This window comes from Megascapheus bottae, chromosome 26 (assembly GCF_031878675.1).
Source record: "Megascapheus bottae isolate mThoBot1 chromosome 26, mThoBot2.hap1, whole genome shotgun sequence".
Lineage (NCBI taxonomy): Eukaryota > Metazoa > Chordata > Mammalia > Rodentia > Geomyidae > Megascapheus > Megascapheus bottae.
This window is the reverse complement of record NC_143534.1, coordinates 8,370,020-8,396,599: the sequence shown is the minus strand read 5'-3', so window position 1 is coordinate 8,396,599 and position 26,580 is coordinate 8,370,020. Positions and strand designations below refer to the sequence as shown.

General features: G+C 35.6%; 2 long non-coding RNA genes across 3 annotated transcripts in view; one reads left to right on the top strand and one right to left on the bottom strand.

The window, feature by feature from the left end:
• Nucleotides 1-24,452, bottom strand: part of LOC150045909 (uncharacterized) — a 58,786-nt gene extending 34,334 nt beyond the window's left edge. The window contains exons 1-2 of one of the 2 annotated variants that reach the window (XR_016532747.1): nucleotides 24,402-24,452; nucleotides 24,031-24,094 (exon numbers count right to left, since the gene is read on the bottom strand). This is a non-coding gene — a long non-coding RNA (uncharacterized LOC150045909). Of the gene's footprint in view, nucleotides 1-21,753; nucleotides 21,838-24,030; nucleotides 24,095-24,401 lie in introns of those variants that run through there. The other variant, XR_016532748.1, reaches the window with a different exon arrangement.
• LOC150045910 (uncharacterized) lies at nucleotides 1,126-14,265 on the top strand. The gene is made up of 3 exons (XR_016532696.1): nucleotides 1,126-1,302; nucleotides 2,832-2,982; nucleotides 14,166-14,265. It is a non-coding gene; the product is annotated as an uncharacterized LOC150045910 (long non-coding RNA).
• Nucleotides 24,453-26,580: the final 2,128 nt, after the last annotated feature.

Sequence of the window (26,580 nt, the reverse complement as noted above, 5' to 3'; positions counted from 1 at the left end):
CCAGAGGAATCCAAGACAAGCATGAGACAAAGATTGAGGTGTCACATAACTTGATTTCAAACTGTACTACAAAGTGATACCATATGAAGCACCATGGTGCCTTGGTTAGAGGATCCATACTGGGGTTATAGAGAAGTATAAAATCAGTTGAAGTTTTACAAATGTCTCAAGAGCACAAAATGAGAAGAGGACAATCTTTCCAATATATAATGATGGAAAAACATGGTATCATGAAGCAAAGAATAAAATTTAAATGCAAGGCTATGTGTTTTGGTAAAGTTCAAAACATTTAAGTTTAACAAGTTATTTCTCATCAAAGGTAATGTCTATGTATGATTCGTTACAAACCTGGATAAATATTTTGCTTATTATTTAAGGGAAAATAATCATTGGCATATTTTGGACATGGTTATATTAAATAAAACATTGTTTATTGAACTGAAAATAAAAAATGAAAAGAATAAGAAAAGTAAATGGGGCCTAGATGGCAGTTGAAGAAAAGTTTCAAAGCACTCAATAACAAAAGCTATTAGTCAAAAATTATATGCTCCTGAAAGCTTTGTTTCATATGTTTCTGAGATTGCTAAAGGATTTTCTTTATATTCATAAAAGCTCTTCAGGTTGAAAGTAAGCAAGTTTAGATGTTTTTTTTCTATTCATAGGGTAAAACATAAAGTACAAGGTAAGGTAATCACTTGCTTATTAAATATTTTAGGGATGCATACTTGTTCCCCTTAAGTGATTTTAAAAAGAACTCTTTAATAATGACAACAGAGAATCAGGGACTATATGTTAATATGATCATCCTTCCTACATTTCTAACTTTTTTATTCCTCAAAGCAGCCTTGTAAAATCCTTCAACAAATCCTTTCCGTGAATTTAATCCCCTTGCTTTTATCCATCTAAAAGTAACCATCATATTCAAATTAATGATAGTTTGTTACTAGATTACACCAAGACTTTACTTCCTGTTTTCAGATCCTTTCAAATCCAGAACTCAGTGGCTTCCCTTATCTCCAAGGAGAGGGCCAAAAATTCCTTTTCCTCAGTTGCAAGGTTCCATGAAAGTGTTTCCTTACCCACTTACTCTTCTGTGTTCTGCTGGTGTTCAGCAGAACACAGAAATTGTTTAGTACTTTCTTGAATTGTTTTAGACAGTTCTGGGCCTTGAACTCAGGGCCTGGGCACTGCTCTAGGGCTTTCTCAAGGCTAGTGCTCTACCACTTGAGCCATAGCACCACTTCCATCATTTTCTGTATATGTGGTAAGGAGAAATCAAACCCAGGGCTTTCTGCATGCTAGGTAAGCATCTACCACTAGACCGTGCTCCTGGCCACTTTCCTGAATTTGTAGTGCTCCTTCCTTAGCCATTTTACACTTGTCACCTGTATCTTGAATGCTTCTCGCTAATTCTCTTTTCCTATTTCATGGCTCATGCTCTGGAGTTCAGATTGGTTGTTATTTCATAAAGAAGCCTAGCTTGGTCCCAGTCTTGGTCAGTCCCTTCAGTTTAATAATCTCCAAGCCACAATGACTTCCATCAGGACAAACAATTCACTTATTACAAAGATCTACTAACTAAGCTGATCTAATGCAATAGAATGTAAATCCATAAAAAAAGGTCTTGCTACTCATTGCTCCTTGCCTGCTCCTTGCCTAGAACAATGACTGGAAAATGAGGTATTTGTGGCAGATATTTAAAGATAAAATAATATACTTTTTCTATATATATGGTACCAAGGAATTGAACCCAGGGCTTTGTGCATACTAGGCAAGCGCTCTACCACTAGGCCAAATTCCTGCCCCTTATTTTTCTTTTGTATAGATGATTTTTACCATAAATACCAAAATAATGTAAGGTCTTAGCTGTACGTCTTTTATGTGAAAGGGTCTCAAATATGAGGTTTTTTAATATTATGAAGCACAAGTAATGCAAGAATTTTACAATGGATACAATCCAACACTGACTAACTCTATTGGTCCAATATATTTTCTTTTTATTCATGTATAGCAGGACAAATTCGTAATTACAGAGCTGATATCCTAACTGTGTGTGGGCTGGATAAACTAACTTTCTAGAACAAAAGGTACTCAATGTTCATCTAGATAAAATGGTGGGATTGTATCAAATGTTCAATGTTCTAAAGTATCTCTGAGGTTGAATGTGGACACAAAATTCCTGTACTTTGATGGGGTGATACCACACTTGTCATTCAAGTGCTTCAGAAAGAAATGTTGTAGGCTTGAGGCCACGTTGGTTACATAGCAAGATCCAGATCCAAATCATAGATTTCTAAGTAGAACCATAGTCAGTAACAAATATTAAACACATGCCTTCATAGTCAAACTCCTTGTCACCACCTTTACATGCTGTTTAAGGATGAAATTGAAAGAAATGTATTGTTACCACATAACTGCTATCCTGGTCACACCAGACACGGTTGATTTTCTGTTGGGGAAAGTACAATGTCTATTATAAAAAGAAGGCAAGAATCTATCAAGGATTCATTATAATAAGAGATCTTTAATTCCAAATATATTCCAGAATATTTTATACTTCAGGAAAGCACTTGAATTTAAATGATCTTGCACCATTCTAAATTTTTCATTGTTATGGAATTTTTATATGCAAATAGAGCTATTATCCTATTAGTCAGGGGCTAGATGTTTAAGTTCCTATTTGGCTAATTTGATCTCTTTTATGTTTAACGATAAAATGTTTGAAAATCCAAGTTTTTTTTTCCTGAAGTTGTGTTTAAAAAAATCAAACTTATTTCATATACAAAAACAGAGGAAAGAAAAAATGCTTAATTATGTTTATTACTTTTCAGGATGAAATATTACCCCCATAAAATTCACCAAGGAACTTAAGATATCGGATCATTAGTTTTATGCCCTAAAGGCAAGATTCAAAATATGCCTTTTCTACACTTCACATTCTGTCTTTCAAGAGAGGGGAGCAAAAATATATTTTCCAAAATGGTAAGAATTCTGTAGTAAAACATATAAAAATGTTATACCTACGGTATAATATTACTTGGTGATAATGAATTAGTATTTCTATGAGTTATTCCAAAAATTTGAATAATATATAACACTTCTGGGTAAACTATTTAGGCAATATTACACAATTCTTCATTGCAATCTCTTCTGAAATTATTTCACAATTCTACTGCTATATAGGAGCTGTAACCCAGTTTTCTGAAGGCTGAGGGGGATGTACATTTTAATGGTTTCCCCATGTGGTGCATAACAAATCAGAGGCCACAAAAATTTTTGTTCTTCGTGCAGGAAGTCTTTGATCCTTTTTTCTTACTATATCCATTTATGCTCCTGTTATCTATAGGGAATTTTTCAGATGTTGTGATAGGAGACAAATGCAGTGCTCCACGACTAACACAGTAACACAGAAAAACTGGATTTTTTAAAAAAATTCCAGAATAAGGATAGATATAGCCCAGGCTTTTTGAACTTTTGTATCAGAATAGCTGCTGGGTATCTTGGTAAAGAATGACTTGTTGAAGGATCTGAGGATGTAGAGAGAAAAAGGAAGAGAAACTGAACTCTTGGGGGCATTGAAAGAGCCTTGGGGAATCTGCGAGAGGAAGAAACTTCTCTTTAAAGAGTTTTGTAAAAGGTCTTGAGCACTAGCAGTGTCAGTTTTAAAGGGAAGGTCAAGGGCTGCTCTGTGGTACTTGATGAACTTGGAAACTTTGTTGGCTGGTTCTCATAGCTTACAGATAACACTCCATGGTCTATACAGTGAGATATATATATATACAAATATATATGTATATATACACAATTATTTCTTGTTTATTAGGTGTCCAAATAGCAAAATGACTCCCCCTTGTAAATTACCCCACACTTTAACCTGAATACAACAAATGAACATGGGATTATGACTGAAATCCTGAATTGGAAAACAGACTGATAGGGAAGTTTATGAAAGCTTTTAAGTTTTCATTTTCCCCTAACTTTAACATCTTCGATGGCTTTAGCATCTATAGCTATATTGAGATTTTGAGTTGAAGAGATCACCTTGAAGATGAAATCCAATAGCTAGGGATTGTGGAGCAGAATTTTTGAAAGAAATAGAAAAAATGTGGTGTTTATATGCAATGGAATTCTATGTTTCTGTCAGAAAGAATGACGATGCCCCATTTGTAAATAAATGGAAAGAATTGGAAAACATGATGAAGCAGGCCAAACAAAAGGACTCCATGGTTCCTCACATTTGTAATAGTATATGTCTAGGACTGTCCTAGAATAGGGTCACAATAGCTCAATAGTTATGTACATTTGACCATATTAGATGATGCTAAGTGAAATGATCTCCAAAATACAGAAACAATTTGTTTTCCTTTGTTGTTGTTTTTTCATATATTTTTATCGTAATTAATAGAAGGATTGCATTATATTCACCAGATAGAAGATGCATTACTTCACAAACCTTGATACCTTTTCTCATGACTTGGTCCACATTTCCCTCCCCCCACCCCGGTTTGTTATTGTTTTTAATGTACTGTGTAAAGTTATTTCTTTTTTTTTTCATTTTTTTCCTCTTTAGTTGTCTCCTGTTGTCACTGTATTTGATTTGGGTACCCTGTGCCTTGTCTATATATCTATCTGAATTGAGGAAGTGAAGAGGAAGAACAAAATGATGAGACAAAGGACAAAGATCAAACCAAGCAACAGTGATAACCACAACACAATATGTTGGAAATAAGCTTCACGACTTGGGGTGGGGAATTAGAGGAACGGGAAAATGAGAGAAAAATGAGGGAGGGGGTAACACTGTTCAACATGAGATATATTTGTCACCTTACATATGTAGCTGTAACTCCTTAGTACATCACCTTGATAATAAAACTAAATAGATAAACAAATCAATAAATAAACAATAAAATAGAGCTGATAATCCATGACTGGCAAAGATTGATAAAATAATTGCGAGATGTTTAAGCAGATGTTGTATAATGCTTGTCAGTAATGCTATATGATACTATATGTCTTTGACCCAAATACATTTTATTAATGCCAGAAAGAAAGCTAAATGGAAATTTCTCCCTTACCTATAAAAGCTATTGTTATAACGTGATATCACAATTACTTGCATGTGGTTATTTTCAATGCTGTTAATTGGCATTACTTCCAAATAGTGTGACATTTAGAGGCATTAAACCCATTGCTCAGAGGGAGTAGAAATGCTCAGTCTCTTCTTAATCTTCCTTTCAGCTACCTTTGTGTTCTGTCTTCAGCAATATGATCTTTATTTATTTATTTATTTTGAGATTAAAACAAATTATTGTAAAGGTGATGCATGAAGGGGTTACAGTTACCTCAGTCAGGTAGTAAGTACTTTTGAACAATGTTTCCCCTCCCTCGTTCTTTTCCAGTTTTTTGCCACTCCATTTCCCTCCCTCCCAAGTTCTATGGCTCAGTTCCAATCTAGTGTCTAATAGGTTTCCACTGCTGAGTTAGTTCACCCTTTGCCACACAGCTTTAGCACGTCCCCTTCCTCTCCTCAAACCAGATTAATTTATGTACAACAGGGACAGAATTCAAAAACGTCAAGAGAATGGAATAAACTAAAGGGGGAAAAATGGAAAGAAGAAGGGGAAAAAACTCTTACAAACAGTGCTATAAAAAAACTTCTTATTTTCATTTCTTCATCTTCATTTTGATAAGCTTCACTTTCTCTGGAATACATACATAACTATTGAGCACTTGTGATCTCCTGAGAATAATCTCCTTGGGCCTGGAATTTGGCCAAGTGGTAGAGTGCTTGTCTAGCATGCATGAAGCCCTGGGTTTGATTCCTCCATACTACATACATAGAAAAATCTGGAAGTGGCTCTATGACTCAATTTGTAGGGTGCTAGCCTTGAGAAAGCCCAAGTGCTTAGGCCCTGAGTTCAAGCCCCAGGACTGGCACGAAAAAAGAATATTTTCCTTTATTCTCACTGTGTGCATGTTTGAATGTTTAGACTGCTATTTAATTAATCACATCCACATATAATTATTTGTCTTTTATTATCCATTGGATTTACTTATAGTTTTATAGGCACATTTAAATTATTACAAATCAGGGAAACAATGTAAGCTATGTGTCTTTGAGTATGGCTTCCCAGAGATTTTCCAACTCTTTCCATTTCCCTATGAATGTGGCAATGTAATGCAATTGTTTCTGATGGGCCTTCTCTATTTTCATCCTTTTTTCTGCACTCAGGAGTTTCTATCTTTCTTGGGCTTGAACTTTCTATCTTTGGCAAAGTTTTACTGCTAAGATATTGGCAGAATTTCATTTGTAGAACAAAGTTTTGCGGGAATACATTTATCTCAGTACAGTAGTTGGTAGGAGTTTAGAGAAATAGATCTTTTAGAAATAACTGTAGCTACAGTAACTTTTTACTGCCCATAATCATTATTCATTTATTTATTTGTTTGTTTGTTTTTATTTGTTGGTGCTGGTACTAGGGCTTGAACTTGAGGACTTGTGCTCTTGCTATCCTTTTTTTTTTTTTTTTTTTTTTTTTTTGCCAGTCCTGGGCTTGAGCTCAGGGCCTGAGCAATGTCCTTGGACTTTCTCAAGGCTAGAGCTCTACCACTTGAGCCTCAGCACCACTTCTGGCTTTTGTCTATGTATGTGGTACCGAGGAATCGAACCCGGGTCTTCATGCATGCTAGGCAAACACTTTAACCACTAGGCCAAACTCCCGGCCTGCCCATAATTATTGAAGAGTCCATCTAACCAGACTGAATGAACATTGAGTACCAAGTCACAGAGACCAGAAAATCGAGATGACTGATCTTAATCACCTTTCTCTGTTAACATCTAAGAGATATGTTTCAGAGTTTAGGCAGAAACAAGAGTGGGGAAGGTTGTGGTAATGACTCTGTATAAATTAAATCTGTCGTCCTCACTTGAAAGTGAATTTTACCAAAGCAACTAGGAACATTGATTGCCAGGAGTTCAGGCTGTCTGGCAGATGTCTGTAACTTCTGAATATAATCTCACATGTGTGGGTGATTCTGGAAGAAATTCAGTTCTTTTATTTATTTGGGGGTGGGGGAGGAATGGCAGTTCACTGAGGAAATGCTATGGGAAGAGAAAGCACACACTTCAACTTTAAGATCTACCCATTGAAGAAGTTATTGTATTCTTAAGTGTCAATCCATTTCAAGTCCTTCCAATAATGTGCTTGGGTGCTAATTCATCAGTCAGAAGAATTTCCATTTCACCTGTAGTATTATTGGTGAGAGAAAATGATTCAAATGGCACTCAGTTACTCCTTTGCTAGTAGAATACAAGAGTTAATTTGTTCACAGAGCCATGAGGTAAGAAAATCACTCATGTGAGGATGGCAAAATGTTGACATCTTGTAATACTAAGTGACCTTTTCATACCCTGAAACATATAACACTTGTAGTTGCAAAACAAGGCTGCTTGATTCTTTGTCTTAAAAAACACAGGGTGACTTGGTAAGTTAGAAAGCAAAATTCCTACAATCATGGAGTGTTATTGTAAAACAACTAAACTGTAAACAATGTTAAAATTGGTGCTTTTATTCTTAGGAAAACTTTCCCATGGATATTATATCAAATTAATAACCCCAAGTATTAACACTTTGTTTTTGAGACATTAAATCTATATTTTTATTTCTGAAATCCCTGGAGCTTTCTTGCAGTGATTCTTAGAGAATATCAAACTTTTCAAGCAAAATAAGTTATAAAAATTATACAAACTTAAGACCTGAACCTACTTAAGTTTCAATCCTAATATGCAAACCACAAATGTCTTTTGCCTTGATAAATGAAATAATATGCTGAGGATAATAACCATAGTAAGTAGATCCAAACCCAGAAATGAGTTCATTTACAGTGTAAAACCATGAGAAAATAAATGAGAATCCTCTTTTTACCTTCTTATGAATTGTTTGTATAAATGATAGCCCAAAAACATGAAATGGAATTTATTCAAGGGTTGTTTGATGGATGATGCATTTTTCTAAATTTTTAACCTTGTCAATGCTTTGGGATTAGACAATATTGCAACAGGGATTAGTTTGGAGATTCAAAACCTTTTATTGTTGAGCACAGCACCCCTGGCTGGGTAAGTGTGAAGTAGCAGCATCTTGTGGGCAGATAGTTTTCAGAGGCCCAGCTGGACTCTGGGAGACATGATAAAGGTGTGTTTAGGGTGTAAGTGATATGCCATTTTTCTAGAATCCTTTAAAAATCAGATGGACACACTTCTTCCTGAGTTGGTAAAGCTTTTTATCCTGGCTGAAGAACAGCATTTAGTATTGAGATAATCCTGATAGTCATTGGTATTGGTAGAGGATGTGCTATGTGCTAGCTAAGGGGCAATGAACAAATGAACAAAATTGATATGACTTCCAGATTTCTTGTGATTACCAGAAATTAGAATTCGATAATTGAAGTTTTTTTTATTGCAAAGCAATCCGTCAGTACCACACTATTCATTTTAGTGGGTAGTGGCATGTTTAATGTAGCTTTTGTTTGCTTCCTTAAGTGTCCTACATCAAATTTTTGAAGTAATGAAGCTTGCTAACATACAAGGAGCCCCTGAAGAAAACCTTTTTGATGTAGACTTGGTTCCCAGCTAACAGTATTGTAGAAGCTTTACTTCATTAAGTTGCAAATCCTACAATGTTATAAATCTTTCCATTGAAGGAATGTGCCTAGGGCTGGCATGTATTTTTCTGGACATGAAAAGAGATTTGCTACACAGTGCAGTGTTAAATGAACCTCACAGAGAACCAATGGAATAGCAAATATCTTTCCAGCAGGGAGAATGAGAATCTATAAAAGTAACCCTCACAATCCCACATCAAATGTTTATGATTTTTTATAACTATATTTTAAAGAACAATATAAACTGGGCCTAGTTTATACTCTTCTAAGTTAAATTATAGAAGAGAAGTTGAGTTACTGGTGAGTCTTAATACTACAGATAATATGGATAGGATAATTTCTGATGCAAGTATTAATGTGTCTGGATGAGTGATTACAATTTACATTAACAATGCAACATGATAGAGACAATGAAGCTTTTTTGTGATTCTTTCCTATCTCTCTACTACAACTGTAGTTTCCTGAATTGCTTTAGCTAGAAGCTACTTAACAACAAGAAATGCATTTAGTTTCTGAAGTAAGACAAAAATCATTCATGTTCTCAAGTTAGTGGTTAAGGTATTTTTCTAATATAATATCAGAGAGCTCCAAATAGCAAATAAGCAAAGATATGTATGTGGAATATATTATTGTAACTATTGTTTATTATATATAATTTAGTACCTGATAAAACAAGCAATATAAGTAAATAAAATAGAAAAATTAATTCAGAATGGACAAAATTCCATAGAGTTCTACATATTAAAAGCATATCTTCAGAATCTAAATTTTTATCCTGTTCAGAAAGTGCTATAATAATTTTCCAAATAATAAAATTAATCAAATTATTAAATGTAAATGATTAAATACAAGTAAAGTAGTTACTGTATACCTTATTGTGAGGCATAAAGGAATTAGAAATAAAGAAACTAATAAATGAAAAGATATTGTACAGGAGGATCAGAAAAAGCAAGAAGAGTTTAAAGATTTTTGAAATAAGAGTTAGAGATGAAGAGGACAAAATAATAAGTTAAAAGAATTGTATAATTTCAATTCTAAAATAAGACAGGAGGAATATTCATAAAATATCACTGATCAACAAATGATCTGTCAATTCTCACAAACCAATGTTACAAATGAGGTTACTTGTTGAGCTCAAAAAAGTTAGAAAAGCAGATTAAGAAGAAAGGTAGGGAGGCAAGAATTAAAAAATTTACAATCAAATTTACCTTAGCAAAATATCTCAAAAGTTAAATATAATGTTTAAAAAACTCAACTAAAGAAAGATAGATTACTTTCAAAAGTGCCAAAAATTGAGTTAACAGCTGACTTCTCAATACAAATAATGAAATGCTTAGAAAATGGAAAGAAAAAAATTACATATAAGATATAATTCTAGGCAAAATTTTTATAATAAAAATAAACTATCCAGTCAAGACAAAACCTTGAGAATGTATAAGCAGTTGACATTCAGAAAAGTCAAAAAAGGTTTATGCATATATAATGAAGTATTATTCAGCAACACAAAAGCATTTGTGATTTTTGTAAGGAAATAAAGAGATCTGAAAACTATGGTATTAAGTGAAATAAGTCTGGTTTAGAAGTACAATGGTCACAGTAGGATAAGGTCACAGTACAATAAAGGTCCCTACTTTGTGAATATTAAAAGTGAAAGACAAATATATACATAAGCACATTTTGGAACATATATATATACATATATATATACTCATTGAAAACTAGTGAAAATAGGCATAGGGAGATGTAGAAAGTGAGAGTGAAACTATGGTGAAACCTCTTTGAATATATAACAAAATGAACATTAGGAAGAGAGAAAGAAAAGGGGGGAAGGAGCAAGAAGAAGAAAAATGAAGACGAGGAATCTATCACCACATAACTAGGAGAAAGCTGGGCTGGAGGCATGGTTTAAGTGGTACAGCTCCAGCCATGAAATAAAAAGCTGATCAAGTGCATGCAGACTTGAGTTTGAGCCCAAGTACAAGCACAAAAAGCAAAGTAGAGTCTATTTTCTCACCCTATGTATCTGTGTTGTTCATTAACTTACTTCCACTATGGAGAGACTAAGAAATATAAAGCAAGCATAATCATGCAAAAATACCCATGCCCTGGAGCTTTTTGCTTTGGCATGCTGCTCTTTGGTGAACAAACCTGTGTTGGCATGGTATTTGAGTGGCCACATGTACCCAAGTAACCACAAGCACCCAGGTTGATATAGAAACACATACAGAAAACTCTGCTACTCAACCTAATTGAAATCCCCCTGCAATCCACAAAACAACCTAGCTCAAGTCAGCCAAACACACAAATTTGACTTACTGAAACAATTTTTGTATAAATAAATAATTATTTACCAGTACCTGTTATATAAATAACTATAACCTTAGCTCAGAAGTACAGAGGATTTTTCATCACAGTAAATTTTTTCTTGTAAAGGTCAAATTAAAGCCTGTGTCATTATTGTTGGGTTAATAAAACACTGAAAATACATCTTCAGATTCACAAAATATCCCATGTAGAATGGAAACTAAAGATATAACTTCCCATTAGGAATCTGGCTCACAGAAATAGATGATAAGATGAGGGGTTTCGTATCCAAAATAGGAAGAGAAGAAGAGAACTGAAAAAAAAAATAGAATGATGGCCAATCCAACTATGAATGAAAAGAATATTTGGCTATTAAAATTGTCTGGAATCAAATATAGAAGACTCAGTTTTTGGTACAAATGTACTAAAGGAATTCACATCCTGAATATTATGTAACCATTTGAAATGTCAAACCATCAATACATTCCAAAATCACATAAAGGACAAATTAAAGAAAGTTTGGGGGATAAAAGACAGTTTGGACAAATGGGACTGCATTAAAATTCAGAGCTTCTGTATGACAAGGGACATATCCAACAAATTAAATAGAAAGCCCACAGAGTAGGAGAAGATCTTCAATAGCCACACAACAGACAAGGGCCTCACCTCTAAAGCACATCTACAGCTTAAAAAAAAATGGAATATCTCAACAAGTTCTCAAAGAAAAAATCATCCCAATAATAGGTGGGCTAAAGACTTAAAGAGGGACTTCTCTGAAGAGGAAATAAGAATGGCCAATAGACACATGAAGAAATGCTCGACATCTCTGGCCATAAAAACATGAAAATCAAAACAACTTCGAGATTCCACCTCACTCCAGGTAGAATGGCCATTATCCCCCCAAAATTAAATAAATAACCATAGATGCTGTCCAGGATGTGGCCAGAAGGGATCACTGCTGCACTATTGGTAGGAGTGTAAACTTGTCAACCACTCTGGAAAGCAGTATGGCTATTCTTCAAAAGACCAATCATAGAGCTCCCGTATCACCTAGCAATCCCACTCCTTGGCATTTACCCAAATGTCAAGGACATAATAAAGCCACTAACACAATGATGTTCATTGCAGCATTATTTACCATAGCTAAGATATGGAACCAACCCAGAAGCCCCTCAGTAGATGAATGTATCAAGAAGATGTATTTATACACAATGGAATGTTATGCTGCCATCAGAAAGAATGGCATTGCCCCATTAGTAAGGAAATGGAAAGACTTGGAAAAAAAATCATCTTAAGTGAAGTAAGCCAGACCAAAATAAGCATAGGCTCCATTGTTTCCCTCATTCGTAATAATTAGTAAACATCTAGGATTTTGCTAGCAATAGCTCAAAATCTATGTGCAAATTGCCATATAGGATAATGCTAAGTGAAATGAACTCTAGGATATGGAAACAAGAGATTTATCTTTGTGATCGTTGTTCTTAATGTACTATGTGAAGTTATTAATTTTCTTTGCTTCCTCTTTATGACTAATCTCATGTTGTTACTGTATCTGACTTTGGTACCTGTTATATTGAATAGATGTTTATTTGTTTATAGGGAAGGGAATGGGAAAAAAGATGATTAGGAGGAAGTGGTGGGAGAAAAGCATGGGAAGAGGTATCCATGTCCAAGTAGGAATGTCCCCACTACCTGACTAATGTAACTATTACCCCTCTACGCATCACCCTGACAATAGAACACAATAGTAATAATAATAATAATTAATAATAATCGAAGTAGATAACTAAGAATGTCACAGAGAAACAATAAACCCTATGACCCACATAAATCTGTTCAGATTAAGTTAAAGATAGAGATATAAAATTTTGAACTTTGACACAGGTATGCGTGAGCCTTTATTAGATCATAGTCTATTTGAAGAACATCTATGCTAAATTAGGAGCGACATTCAATATCTGTTTTTATAATTTAGTATTGTTATTGATCAATGGATAATCTATATTTTTATTGTATTTTATTGTCAGGGTGATGTATAGAGTGGTTATATTTACATTTGTCAGGTATTGAGTGCATAATTTAAATTATTCACTTATTAAAATAAAAAAAATATCACTATTACCTTGTTTTTGTTACATCAATGTACATTGGCTACCTTTATGTTTTGAACTAATTTGTTTTATGGTAACATGATACAGGGATTGATTTATATTATGAAGGAATCCTGTACTATGTGGTGCAACTAAACACCAGTGGGAATTTTGTTTTCTCGGTTACCATGTGAATAATATATTTTTTGTGTGAGATTTAATAAGCCAAGTATTCATAGGAATGAAGGACAATCTCTTGGATATCTGTGTTGACCAGGTACCTGGTTGACCATTTGATTTTTTGCAGGGTGGGGGTGTGGGGAGGTAGGGCAGGGTGGGTCTGTAATTAGAAGTGATGTATCATTTCCACACAAGTCTTTAATAACCATCATATGTATTGCCAGTTTTCTCCAAAGCACACCATTACTGACTGCTCCCCATAAATTTCCAGGTAGTAGCTGGAAATGGTTCATCTGCCAGGTGAACCAGCAAGTCAAAATGATAGCTAAAATGGTGATTTGCCAGTCAATATGGAATGGAATGGAGATGAAGCACAAGTGAGAAGCAGATCTTTGTTGATCTAATCACTGAAAGGGGGGCTAGTTACCTTCTCACAATCCGTCCAGTCTTGACAGTTAAAGTCAACAAATATTGTGATAGCAAGAATAACTGTTATAAGCATGATATCAGGAAAAAAATGGTACTTTGAAGAGTATATTCCATATTATTCAACTTCCATGATGTTTTAAGTAGACAAAACTAGTGTATTATGTGTTGGTATGCAAATGGACATAGGTTAGACAATATAAAATAAACCTAAGTAATAATTAGCTTTTTAGTTAAGTGACAGAGATGATTAGGAAAAGGGAATGAGAACAACTTTGTCATATTCTATTTTTTGGTATACATATTGGCTTCAAATACATTTTTGTGAATTCTTAGAGGGCTGTGCATTTAGAAATAATTTGAAAAAACTGGTTCCCCTGGCTATGTAAAGTTGCTCTATTTATTATATTTTATATGTTAATACTTCATCATTCTACTAAGTCTTTTTAGTATAGGCAATAATAAGAATGTAGATAAATGATTAATTATATCTTTCACTTATAGATACAGAAAGAGGGAAGAGAATGGAAAAAGCCACCCCTGATCTGAAAATTATCAGTGATTTTCACATGTTTTGACCCTTTAACAATTGCTTTGAAGTTCTAAAATGGATACAAGTAAGATTAATATAAAGTAACATTCCCAGTCAGTTTCTTTTACTATCTAACCAATAATTTTGAGCTATTAAATGAAGAAAAGGTCATCATTTGTTTTCTGCTATTGACTAGGAGAAATCAATAAGGTTTTTTTTTTAAAAAAAAAACAATTTTCCCAAACAAAACTCACAGAATATTATTTATACTGACATGTAATTTATATCCATTAGATAATGAAAAACTTTGTCATGGAGAATCATGTCTGTTGACAGGTTTCTTTTAAATTTAATCACAAGGAGATATTTTCTGGTGCACTAAAATCAAACAAACCTGGTCAGGTCTTTTTATACATTGACAGCCAACTTCATAAACAGCCCCTCTTCCAACACATCGTATGACTTGCTCTTAAGGTTATAACCTACTGGACAAGTCATGTTTCTCTTCTGAGCTCTAGGAAATAACCTGATTACTCTCTTGTTTATTCAGAAAGACTCATTTCACAGATGCATTCAGCAGTCACCTGACAAATTCCCATTCTGTCATGCTTGTTAGGTACATCATTCTTCTACGTATCCATTATTTCCTTGTGGAAAAAAAATGACAATGAAACTCATTTACTCTTTTTTTATTCACATTAAAATATTGGGTTGTTCCAATGGAAGTTATTTGAAAGATGAAGAGTTATATCGAGGGGAGAAGTGCTGTGACTGGACAATTTTAGGCAAGCATGAATGAGAGAAAATGCTAAGTGGATGGAAAGGAATGATCTCAGGAAACAGATGTATAATGAAGCCAAGAGTACCAAGATTATACAGACAGCTTTTCCCACTCTGTGCACTCCTCAAATTTGGATTTGTTCTGTGCCTTACATGGTTCTTATCTACATCTCGGATCTCTCCCCAGTGAATTCCAGCGACTCACCACTTCCCCTAATCCAGGAGTTACAATCAAAAAAGCTTCTGGACTTTGTGGAATGCCCCCAGAAGAAATAGAAAATACTGCAAAGAACATGATCAAAACTGATTCCAATAGAAGACCACTGCTTAAAATGTTATTAACTCCATCACATGGCTTTAACATGAAATCATTTGTTAGATTTGTGCAGAAAACAGATTAAGCAAAACACAACCAACCCTCCCAGTCCTTTAAATTTTCTAAGTTAACTAATTATTCTGTGAAAAACATTCTTGGAGGATATGATGATTTGGCTCTTCTATATCCTTTGAAAGTTAAAGGTTTACTTCCTGCTTGGTGCAATTGGCTGGTGGAGGGAATGTCAAGAGATTGGGCCTCCGCAGAGTCTGCTGGTCTTTGGCAATGTGATCTTGAAAAGGATAGGAAGCTGCAGACCCTTGTTCTTGTTTGGTTTCTTAGTCACCATGAAATAAGCAGGTTCTTGCATCATGAACTTGTCTGGCTAAGATGGTTTAGGACAGATCCCAAGCAACATACACAACAAATCATGGACTGAAACGTGTCAACATTGTGTACCACATTTCACATTTTCTTTCATGAATCTTCTGTGGTGTTTAGTCACCATAAGATAAAGTTGACTTACACAGGAAGAAGAGCAGAGACAAGTGCTCCATTCATTTGTGTTTCCGGACCTCAGGATGGTATCAAATGATACAGGCACTCATGGAGAATGTGGTGTATCAGAGACATTATTGGAGTATGAAAACCTTGGAAGTTACTATTTGATTAACATCTATTAAGAGCCTGGAAAGAACTAGCTGGGTAGAAATAAACATTGTAGATTTTTTCCTCCTTTATGTACAATTGGAAAGGAATATGAAAAATAGAGCTAGAACTTTAAAGTTTTTCATTTTACTTATACTTGCATTATATATTAGGATTGTATGAATATAATATACTTAGAGTACATATGTGGGAGCATAATTTTATAACAGCATTGATATTTAGCACAAAGATATGAAAAATAAATGTCTGGCATAACTATAAAGTCTTGCATAATTACAAAACATTTAGTAAAGCCAAAGCATAAAGAATTAAAAAACACATTAAATCACATTATGTATCTCCTTAAAATTAGCAATTAGCTTAGAGCAAGCACAAAATTATAAGCACAGGTTAAAACTTGCTTATGTCTGCTCATATTAGGCTTCTGAAATTTTTCCCAATGTCACTACAGTTAGATGGATTTTATTTTGCTTTTCCAGCTCACACTTGTTTTCTTGAACATGCAGCTGAGCATGCCATACTCTGATATATTCTTCTTTAATTGAAAACAGACAAACTTTGGGCACCTCAATGCCAAATTAATAAATCCCAAGGAAAGGCTTAAATATTGGAAACATGGAAAGAGAGTCAGAATGAACCAAATTGCCTCTACTCTAATGAACTGTGACATTTAATTTATAATGGCAGAAATTGCAGCTTAACTCCTCATTAATCAGTGTGGAACTAAATCACAAATCACTAATCATCACTTTCTCTTCGATCCCTATAAAGATTTTTTAAACAATGCAAAGAAACTCAGAGTGGAATCCGCTGGTTTAACATATCTCCCATGTTTTTATTTAGCACTGAGAAGAAGAATAGAAGAAAAATTAATCCCAAGTGAACTTTAAGTCCCTATTATTTCTTAAGTGGTTCTTGACTTTTTTATGTGTGTGCAGGAATGTACAGGAGTGTGAGTAATCAGTGACTTTAAAAGACCTCTAGAGGAGGCAATGGCTGACACAATACCCAGCCTCTGGGAACCAGTGGTTTCTTGCCTCCTTCTGCTGTTCTCCCTTCCTGATTCAAAGGGATGGAATTGTCAAGGTGATCACAGCAAGAGAGAATAATAGCATGTCGATGGTGTAGGCATTTCTGTAAGGACTCAACCACTCTCCACACTCTCAGAATCAGTCTCCCTCTATCTCTCAAGGACAAAGGGCAACAATAGGACACAGCTGTTCTTCATCCAAAGAAGGCCTTTTCCTTCTAGGTTCTCCTGAGATGAGAATGACATTGTGCTGATGTCATTCTTGCTGAGTTCCTTATGGAAGTTCACATGAAAGTGGAAGGTGAAGATGCTGCAGGCATGGAACAGATCAAGATGCCCGGTGAACACAAACTGCTTTGTTCAAAGGCAAAACACCTAGCCTAAACTTAAATAGGAGATCAGATGGATTGGAAGGAGTGGGTGAGAACACTGAGAGGAGTCACAAGGATGAGAAGGAATTGTATCATTCTTTCCTTTGGTAAATGGCAATTCCCTTGTACAGCTTAAAGATAATAAAAATATTCAAAAAAGATAGAGAAAGAAAAGAAGGAAGGAAGGAAGGAAAAGAGGGAAAGAAAGACAGAAAGAGAGAAAGGAAGAAAGAAAGAAAGAAAGAAAGACAAAGAAAGAAAGAAAGAAAGAAAGAAAGAAAGAAAGAAAGAAAGAAAGAAAGAGAAAGAAAGAGAAGGAGGAAGGCAGTATTTCAAAGCAGTGTTCTAAATTCACGTGAATGCTGGGGAGGACATGAATACAGAATCCAGACAAGCAGCACACAAACCTGGGGTAGCAAGACTGGAGAAAAACAGCCAGTAGGTTCTTAGGAAATGCTTTGACTAGGAAAGGGGGCAGGGTAACACATAATTATATTTGAATATTTCTTGATAGTACTGGAATTTGAACTCAGAGCTAGAAACTCAAGCACATGCCCTGATAATGTCCAGAACTGGATGGGGAAGATGGTTTCACAAGTCTACAAATGTAGTTTAACACAAAGCATTGTACTGTACCTTGATGATGGGGTGGTAATTAGGGTACGTGAATTATTCTTAAGGTGCTTCCATGATTGCAGATTTCTTCACACACAGTTTTCTGCAATAATTTTTAACCACATATTTATTGTGTGTTTAATAAAAACATGGTATTCTCCTGTTTGCAGAAATAAAAAGTGCTGATATGTACACCTATGACTTAAAATTCACCAGAAGTGGTGCTTTTCCTTGCATTCACAGCACATACTTGATAAATGTTTAAGGCTCACAGGAAAAATCTAGTCAGCTGAAGATGAAAATGTAGGTACCTTGATACTAATTTAATACCACTTCCTTACTAATTACAGGCAAAATTAAATTGTCATCTCTACATGCCAACAGCAGTGTGTTATTTTGCTATAATATTTATTACTTCTGAGAATGGTGATGAACGGCCATAATCCCAGCTACTCAACAGGCAAAGATTGGGAGAATCATGTTTCAAAGCCAGATAAGGAAAGAAAAGTTACATTAACAAACAAGCTGGGTCTTTGGAGTGTGTCTGCTGCTTCAGACATTAGAGAGAATAATATGGAGTATTTTCGCAACCTAAAATTAAGACTGCCATATGATCCGGCAGTACTATCACTGGTTTAGATCTAGAGGAAATGAGATCTGTATGTCAGAGACATCTGCACTTCCATGTTCATTAGAGCACTATCTAAAATACCCAAGGAACAGATATAACATATGTGTCCTTCACTGATGAATGAAGGAAGAACTGATAGCTCATACACAGCTTAGAATGTTATGCAGCCGTAGAAAAATGGCATAGTCCCATCATCTGACACAACATAGACGGAAATGGGGACTATTGGGTTAAGTGGGTATAAATAACTTGGTCAAAGTTCAGCAGTTGATAAATAGAGCTATTTGGAATTGGAAAGTATGTCCGCATCTTTTTAAAAAGCTAACATCTCCTTCTGTCTTTGAAAGAGAGCCAAGACCTGTTTCCACAGTTGTACTTAGAATCATTATTCTAAAAACTGTGTATTCATTAACACAAGACTGCTGGAAGCTAAAGACATTTGGGTTGGATGAACAGAGATGAAATGTTTGGTGTTAGTACACAGTGAAGAACCCAGGTCTGGGCTATTAAAGGCTTCCGGTCAGTGCTGAGCCTTTGAATATGAATCTCACACAATGTCCTTGAGAATGATGAATCCACTTACTCATCCACTCCTGGACAAATCCACACATTCAGTAAGTATTTGGGGCCAGATTCTATGCTCTATATACTGAGAATATGTATATGAAAACCAAACAAAGCACCTTTTCTCATCTTCAAAGTGCTTACAGCCCTACCAAAGTAAGACAAAAATCCCTGACTGAAGAAACTTGAAGACAGTCAAAACAGTGAGCTATTTGGGGATTTGTTCCCTTGATAGGAAGACTGGCTTAGGCAACTTATTTTAACAAAAGACCAGATCAGATTTTAGTATTAATCTGGTCTCTCTTACAAGTCAGAAGAGAACAAAAGAAAAACACCATCCAACCTAAATTATGTTAATTGAGCCATACCCTTTAGATTTTGATCCACAGAAATGTCAGGAAATTAACCACAGAGTTCCCATAGCAGCTCTCCAGGAAAGCATGCTGCTTATAAAAAGAGTCAAGGAACAAATTAAGAACTGTCCCTTCCCATTAGCTGCTCTTTTTTCTCCTCTATCTTACCCAACTTTGTTAAGAATTTCCATGTTTTTACGTTCTTAAACCATCTAAAGCTGAACTGGGAAAAACAGTATGGAGAATTCAAAAGAGCACCATTTCATACTGTAATAAACCAGAAAATTACTTTAAAATGGTTAAACCTAATAATTTAGGGATTTTTAGAACACCTGTACATATCAGTTAATATCTATAAAAGTTTTGCTAAAAGCATGCAGGTTTGCATAAAAGGTGCCACTAAATAAGTAACTATCTTGAGATTTAAGGGGAGTTGAATAAATTCAATTATATAGGTAATCTAGAGAATTTGAAATGTCTGTGAGAAGATCAAGAACCTGTACCATGAACGCCCAAATATTACCCTCTCCTGAGTTATAAAGTTCTGGTTGGGGAATGTAACAGTAATTTAGTGTGGCCCATTAAGCTGGATAATGGAGTTTAGCCATAGTCAGTTATAAAACAAAACAAAACAAAACATTGTTTAATATGTAATCCCTATAATTACAGGACAAGAAATTTTCCACATAGAGATTTAACATCCATTAACCCCAGGAAGACTTAAAACTTAATATAGAACTCTTTAGGAGATTGAAACTCATATTTGTAATGCCTGCTTTGGTTTAAGACTGAGTGCTCATGTTTGTTTACCTAGGATGTTAAAGACTGTTCAGCCTGGTATCATTGTAGGAAGTCTTGTGATTTCAATTTAAAGTTGTTAGAAAATAAATTATCTTAGGTTTGTGTTTTTATTTTTTTCCCTAAGAACCATTCTTTGAACATAGGGCCTCATGCTCATTCCACTTTTTTGTTTGACTAGAATTCTTTCACTTAAGTCATGTCGCCAGCTCAGTTTTTTGTTACTTTGTTGATGAAGAGATAGAGTATTGTAGTCTTTTCTAGCTAGGTTATTTTTGAACCTCTGTTGTCCAAATATGAGCCTCTTGAGTTACAGAGACTATTAAACATTGAATACAACAGGGTTTTGTACTTACAAATTTAATTGTGTAGGTCTAAAAGAATTATTTAAGTAATTTAGAAATGCTATTACTTATGCTATTGAAGTACTTTAAGATAAATTTTATGACACTTGATTTGAAAATGAGGCTTAATTACTGAAGACAATGTTTTTAATGCAACAGAACTAGGCCAATGGTCTCTTAAAATGTATTGGAATTTGCTAGTGTACAAAATATGACAACTTTTGTAACCAGAAATGTTTTTAAATATAATGTACTAGTTAATACATGACTTAAATTATGTATTAACAGTAAAATAAAACAGTAGTGTTTTATGCACAAAAATACATTGGTGCTTGTCAGAAACTTGTTAGGTCAAAACTTCCAAATGTAAGGAGTGGGAGAAATTAGATTGGAAGCTATGGGAAGGTAATCTAGGCGACACCAATATAAAAAAATATTGAATTATCTTTAGCACATTAGCTCCGACTAAATGTTTAAGTTTTCATGCACTTGACTGAGTTTTGATGAGACTTAGAGCTTCTCAGCACAAAACATGAATGGGCTGCAAGCCCAAGCACATTGTTAATTCTTTTCTCTGACTCTTTAGCAAGAGCCAATAATCTTTTTCGCCAAACTCTAAAATTGTATATACTTTCTTATATGTGGCTGTATAGCCCCATTTCCAAAAGTTTTCTGAGAAGATAGAAATTACATAAAAGTATGAGATATTTTTCAGACTAACAGATGGTAGAGATGTGGAGAGGTGTCATTTGCCATTATACACAATGGGTGTCAAATTTGAATATAAATAGGTCAATTCTGGTGATGACCTAAAAGAGCACATACATTTATAAATAGAAATGCTTAATATTTAAATACAGTCCATACACTGTATGAGAAAAGAGATGGATTTTGAAGAAGATTGGCCCCATTCTGGAATCCATGCCCTTTTCTTCTGTAACAGGTAGAAACTTTCACACGGTGGATGGTTCTTATTTAAGATGGTGGGTAGTAATTATTTTAAACAATTACTCATGAACATGATTCTGAATACATAACTTAAAAGTCCTACTGAATCTGGGCTCTAGGAACTAATGCCTGTAATCCTACCTTCTCAGGAGGCTGAGATCTGAAGGTAACAGTTTGAATCCAGTCCAGGAAGGAAAGTCTGTGAGAATCTTATCTCTAATTAATCACCAAAAAGCCAGAAATAGAGCTGTAGTTCTCAAATTCAAATGGTAGCACCTTAAACTAGAGCACAAATATAATTAGGGATAGTATGTGGGCCCTGAGTTCCTGGAACACACACACACACACACACACACACACACACACACACACACACAAACTCACATTGAGTCTTGTATTTGCTTTTTACTTTCACATTACCAAAGTTCTGGGTGAATGTCTGATGCAAGAACACGGAAGAAGAGCATGCTGCATTTTCCTTCCTAAGCAAACTACATTATAAAAGTAGCATAAAAGAGAGACATTTAAAATAAAGCAAAGAAAAGCACTGTCATTGACTAACTAGTCAACAAATTCACTGGAAGAGTAAGAGCCAACAGATTTCTGGTGACTTGAAACACAAAAGAAATAAAAAAAAAAACAAAACATTGGAAACGAAAGAAGAATATGACTAAAGCAACCCAGATAAAAGAAGCTGCATTTGAGGTAAGGAGATGTAATGCGTAGGTCAAGGTCTGGATAAGGGCATTCTGAAGGAGTAAGGCTACTCCATGAGTTACTTGAACACCAACACTGTGAGACTAGATAAGCAACTGAGATAACCGAGACACTACTGAGTGCCTGAAGGTGAGTGGTCACACGAAGCAAAGTGATGATTCCTGGTGTAGGTGGATAGTGTGAGATGGATGACTCAAAATTTCTTCATGCTGTCCAGCAGGGCATGAATTTTTTTAATTCATGAATTGTTTATTTTTGGAATTACTCATTTAATGTTCATTTCTCCCCCACTGAGGTGGGGGACAAGATTGGAAATAAGGTCTTACCCTGAAGCCCATCCTGGCCTCAGAAACTCATGATCTTCCTGCCTCTGCCTCCCAAGAGTGCTTGGGCCAGAGGTGTCCTCTGGTCCATGACTGATTGACTTAATATTTTGAGGCTAGAGTGAACCATGGGTAAGTGGCACTGGAGACTGAAACCAGCAAATGACCACCATTCATCTCTAATGCAAAAGATTTCCCGGGGTAAAACCTGCCATGCTTATGTTCTTCCATTAAGGATAATGGAAAAGCACAAGACCACAGGACTGGAGATGCTGTAGCTTTCCAGACCCACAGCAAATGAAGACTTGAAGCCCTGTACCACAAGGCAAGAAACCCTGTCGACTCTTCATTCCAAAGTCAAAGGGAATTTAAATGAAAAGGGGAGGTTTGGGGTGTTTTTTTGTTTTGTTTTTGTTTTTGTTGCTGTTAGTTGTGGGACTTGATCTCAGAGCCTGGGCACTGTCTCTGAGCTTCTTTGAGCTCCAGCTAGCACTTTTCCACTTGAATGACAGTGCCAATTCCAGGTTTTGAATGGCTAATTGGAGATCAGAGTCTCATGGGAACTTTTCTGCCTGGACTGGCTTCACACCACCATCCTTAGATCTTAGCCTCCTAAGTAGCTATGATTACAGATGTGTGCCACTGCCACCAGGCTCATATGGGAGTTCTAAATACCAGCTCGCACCTTGCAATTGGTGACAGCAATGAAAACTAGAGTTAGAGGTATTGTTTTCTTCATTTGATGGGCATTATTAGTATGCATCTCATCAAATTATTTTCATCTCCCTTTGCAATATTAGCTTTCCCTAATAACATAACTTGATATGATCTAATCATTTAAACTGGAACTCTGGGATTATATTAGAAAATAATCAGAAAACATGACTCAGGTATACCACTTAAAATTGGACGAAGTTGGACATTAGAGGATATGGATAGTTTGAAGAAAAATATTATCATGATTGCATTTGTATGGAAGCTAGTTGAAGTCAGAATAGTAACTTTTCTACTATCTCTCTTGGGCAGTAAAAGCATTATGAAATGAGAGGTGAATAGGCAGATGACATCATAACAGATAACAAGCTTACCCAACTTAAAGAGAGAAAAAAGTACATACCCAAGCTAAGGAAACAACTAAAAACTAACCATTGAAATGAAAAAAAAGAAAAAAGATAGTACAAGTTGCTTTTGGAAGGTTTGTAAAAACCTAGATGACAGAGCTAATCTTTTATTGCTACGTGACCTAATTCTAAAGTACAAATATAACAATAGCTTCCACGGGTGCTTCTTTAAGTTCAAATTTCTGTTGGTTGCAAATTATCTAGTGAGCTGGATAATTACTATGTTGTCTTCCTTCACTCATTCCCCCACCTTCTACCTGCATTTTCCTCTCTGTATCTCCTAGGCTCCTTGCACATGAATGTCTGTCTCAGGATCCATTTCTGCAGGAACACAAATGATTGTTTACAGATCTCCAAAGGAATCATGCTCAATCTTCACCTTTAACTGACGCTCATCTTTCTCCAAGCTCAAATTATTGATGTCGGGACACATTGTGAGCAGAGGTTCACCGGAAGTGCTGACTTCAAATTCCACCTGCCAGAATACTGAAATTCTATCAAGTAAGTTTATTTGAGTTTAAAAAAATACTATACAATCCAGAGAATTCATGAAAAGCAACAGAAAGAAGTTCAGGGGCAACAGAAGCATACAGAAATGTATAATATTATTTTAGTGAAATAATACCACCTCTTTTTCAAAATCTTTTCCTCCTCCTTTAAACAATCCATTGAATTCTGGTACACAGGAGGCCTTCTCTTTCTGAATCCCTATAATAATACATTTAAAATGTCACTTACTTATCTTAACATCGATAGAAGACAAAAATATACATACCATAAAGATCAGGGTGAAGGCTGAAGCATTCCTCTGAGTCTTTCTCAGTTCTTCCTTTACCCATTGTTTAAAGGAAACATTTTGATGGAGACAGCCCAAAACTAAGTTCTAAGTTTATATACAGAACTTTTTTCCAGCTCTATGCTAGTCTTAGTGATAGGGATACTGAAGGAAAAGAAAATCAATATATACATTGTATGAAATATGTACATTTCATATGTGAATAAAATGATTCCCATTTTATTTTTACTTTAGCTGGCAAAGAACCTAAGACGATAGGGTCTAGTTAGTGCTAAAATAATATGGCATAGCAATTTTTTTAACCTGCTTGAACCATATTGCAGAAAAGGATCCCATATAAACACTTCGTGGACATGTTATGACTTAAGTTGACACACAGCACAGTGACTTATATAAAAGCAACTCAAGCATGGATGAACTGATCTTGAATTCAGAAGACTGATTTCTCTTGTAGACAGTCAGGGTGGCAGTTGTGTCTGTGATAACAATGGCACAAGGCAGATAGAAGTTATTTTTAAAAGAATTTCCTGGGGACCAGAGAGTAATTCCCGAGGGGAGAAAAAAAATCAGCATTTTTCTCTTCACTTTCTAAGTGTGGAGCTCTGGATTTCCCAGCCTTGCAAACTTTTAAAGCAAAACCATAATGATTAGTCAAATGTGCTCAAGAAAATGACAGAAACTATGCAGCCACATTATTCTGCAAAGAGCATCATCCATAAATCTATGTTAAATATCTAAGCAGCTGCAAGTGGCACAAAGAAAACCTAATACACAGAAGAAAACATAGTTACTAATTACCCTTCATCTACTGGCATTGGCATTAGCCACTGTCTCTGGAAAATGCTTGCCCCTGACAACTATTTAAGTCATAAATTACACATCATAGATTGGAAACTATAATCACAAATTTGTGACATTGAATCATCAATGCAAAATACAAATCCTTTGTTCATTCATTGTTTTGAGCAATTTGATTCATCTATTTGAAAACACGGGTTGAGATCTGGACTAATACTCTCTAAAAGGAAAAGGCATATCTCTAAAGAAGAAAAGGAAAACTTAAAATAAATAACTCAACTTCATCTAAACTATTCTTACTTCAGCTAAGTTTAATTTGGGCTTGTCTATTTACTTTAGAAATAATCCCTTTCCTCCTCAAAGCCCACCTCAAATAGGAAAGCACCTGTGAAGCAGAAGCAAGACTCCTAAGTAATGTAGGGAGAGTTTCATCCACTTTCATCCACTCAGGACTGTTCTACCCATATCTTTCAATGGGCTGGGGAACAACTCTCCCATTATAGTGATATTCCTTAGCCGGTGTTATCTTTCCTGCTCTCTATGTAGAAATCACTGCTGCTAATCTCAGAGGGAAGGAAGAAGAGATGGTTAAGCAAGGGAATGGCTTAGAAGAAAAGGTTCACAATGACTAACAGGAAAAATGTCAGCTATTAAACAGAATTATTTTATATAAGAAACTCTTTTCTTTTAGGGAGACCGGCGGAAGGTGGCGGCGGTTCAGTGCGAGTCTTTCTGAGGTCTCACCAAGATACCAGTGCTAGCATCATAGGGGAAAGTTCAGACCCAAAGATCCATCCTAAGAAAGCTTTAGCACCACAGAGATCCCAGTCAGAGAGGAGAAAGGCAGGAAACCAGAGCAAGAAGACAGCATGGAGCGGTGCCAGCCATGGAGACAAAGCCTCCCTCCAGAACCTGAGCAGACAGCGCTTCTCGGCAGCGCAGAGCCACCGGTGGAGCCGCCACCAGCCATGGCACGGACCTGCCAGCTTCACGGAAGCAGAACATCCAGCAATTTGTGAGTATCTCTGAGAAGAAGTTTCCACTCCTGCTCGCAGAACGGCATTGGGAAGGAATCCCCTTCCCCATCAGCTGAGAGCAGCGCCATCTTGACTGCTGGCAAAGGCCCAGCCAAGCCAACTGGAGCCTGAGAAGTGGTGCTGGCAGCGCCATCATTCAAAATGGCGAACATTTTCCCAGAGGCAGTGCAGCCGGA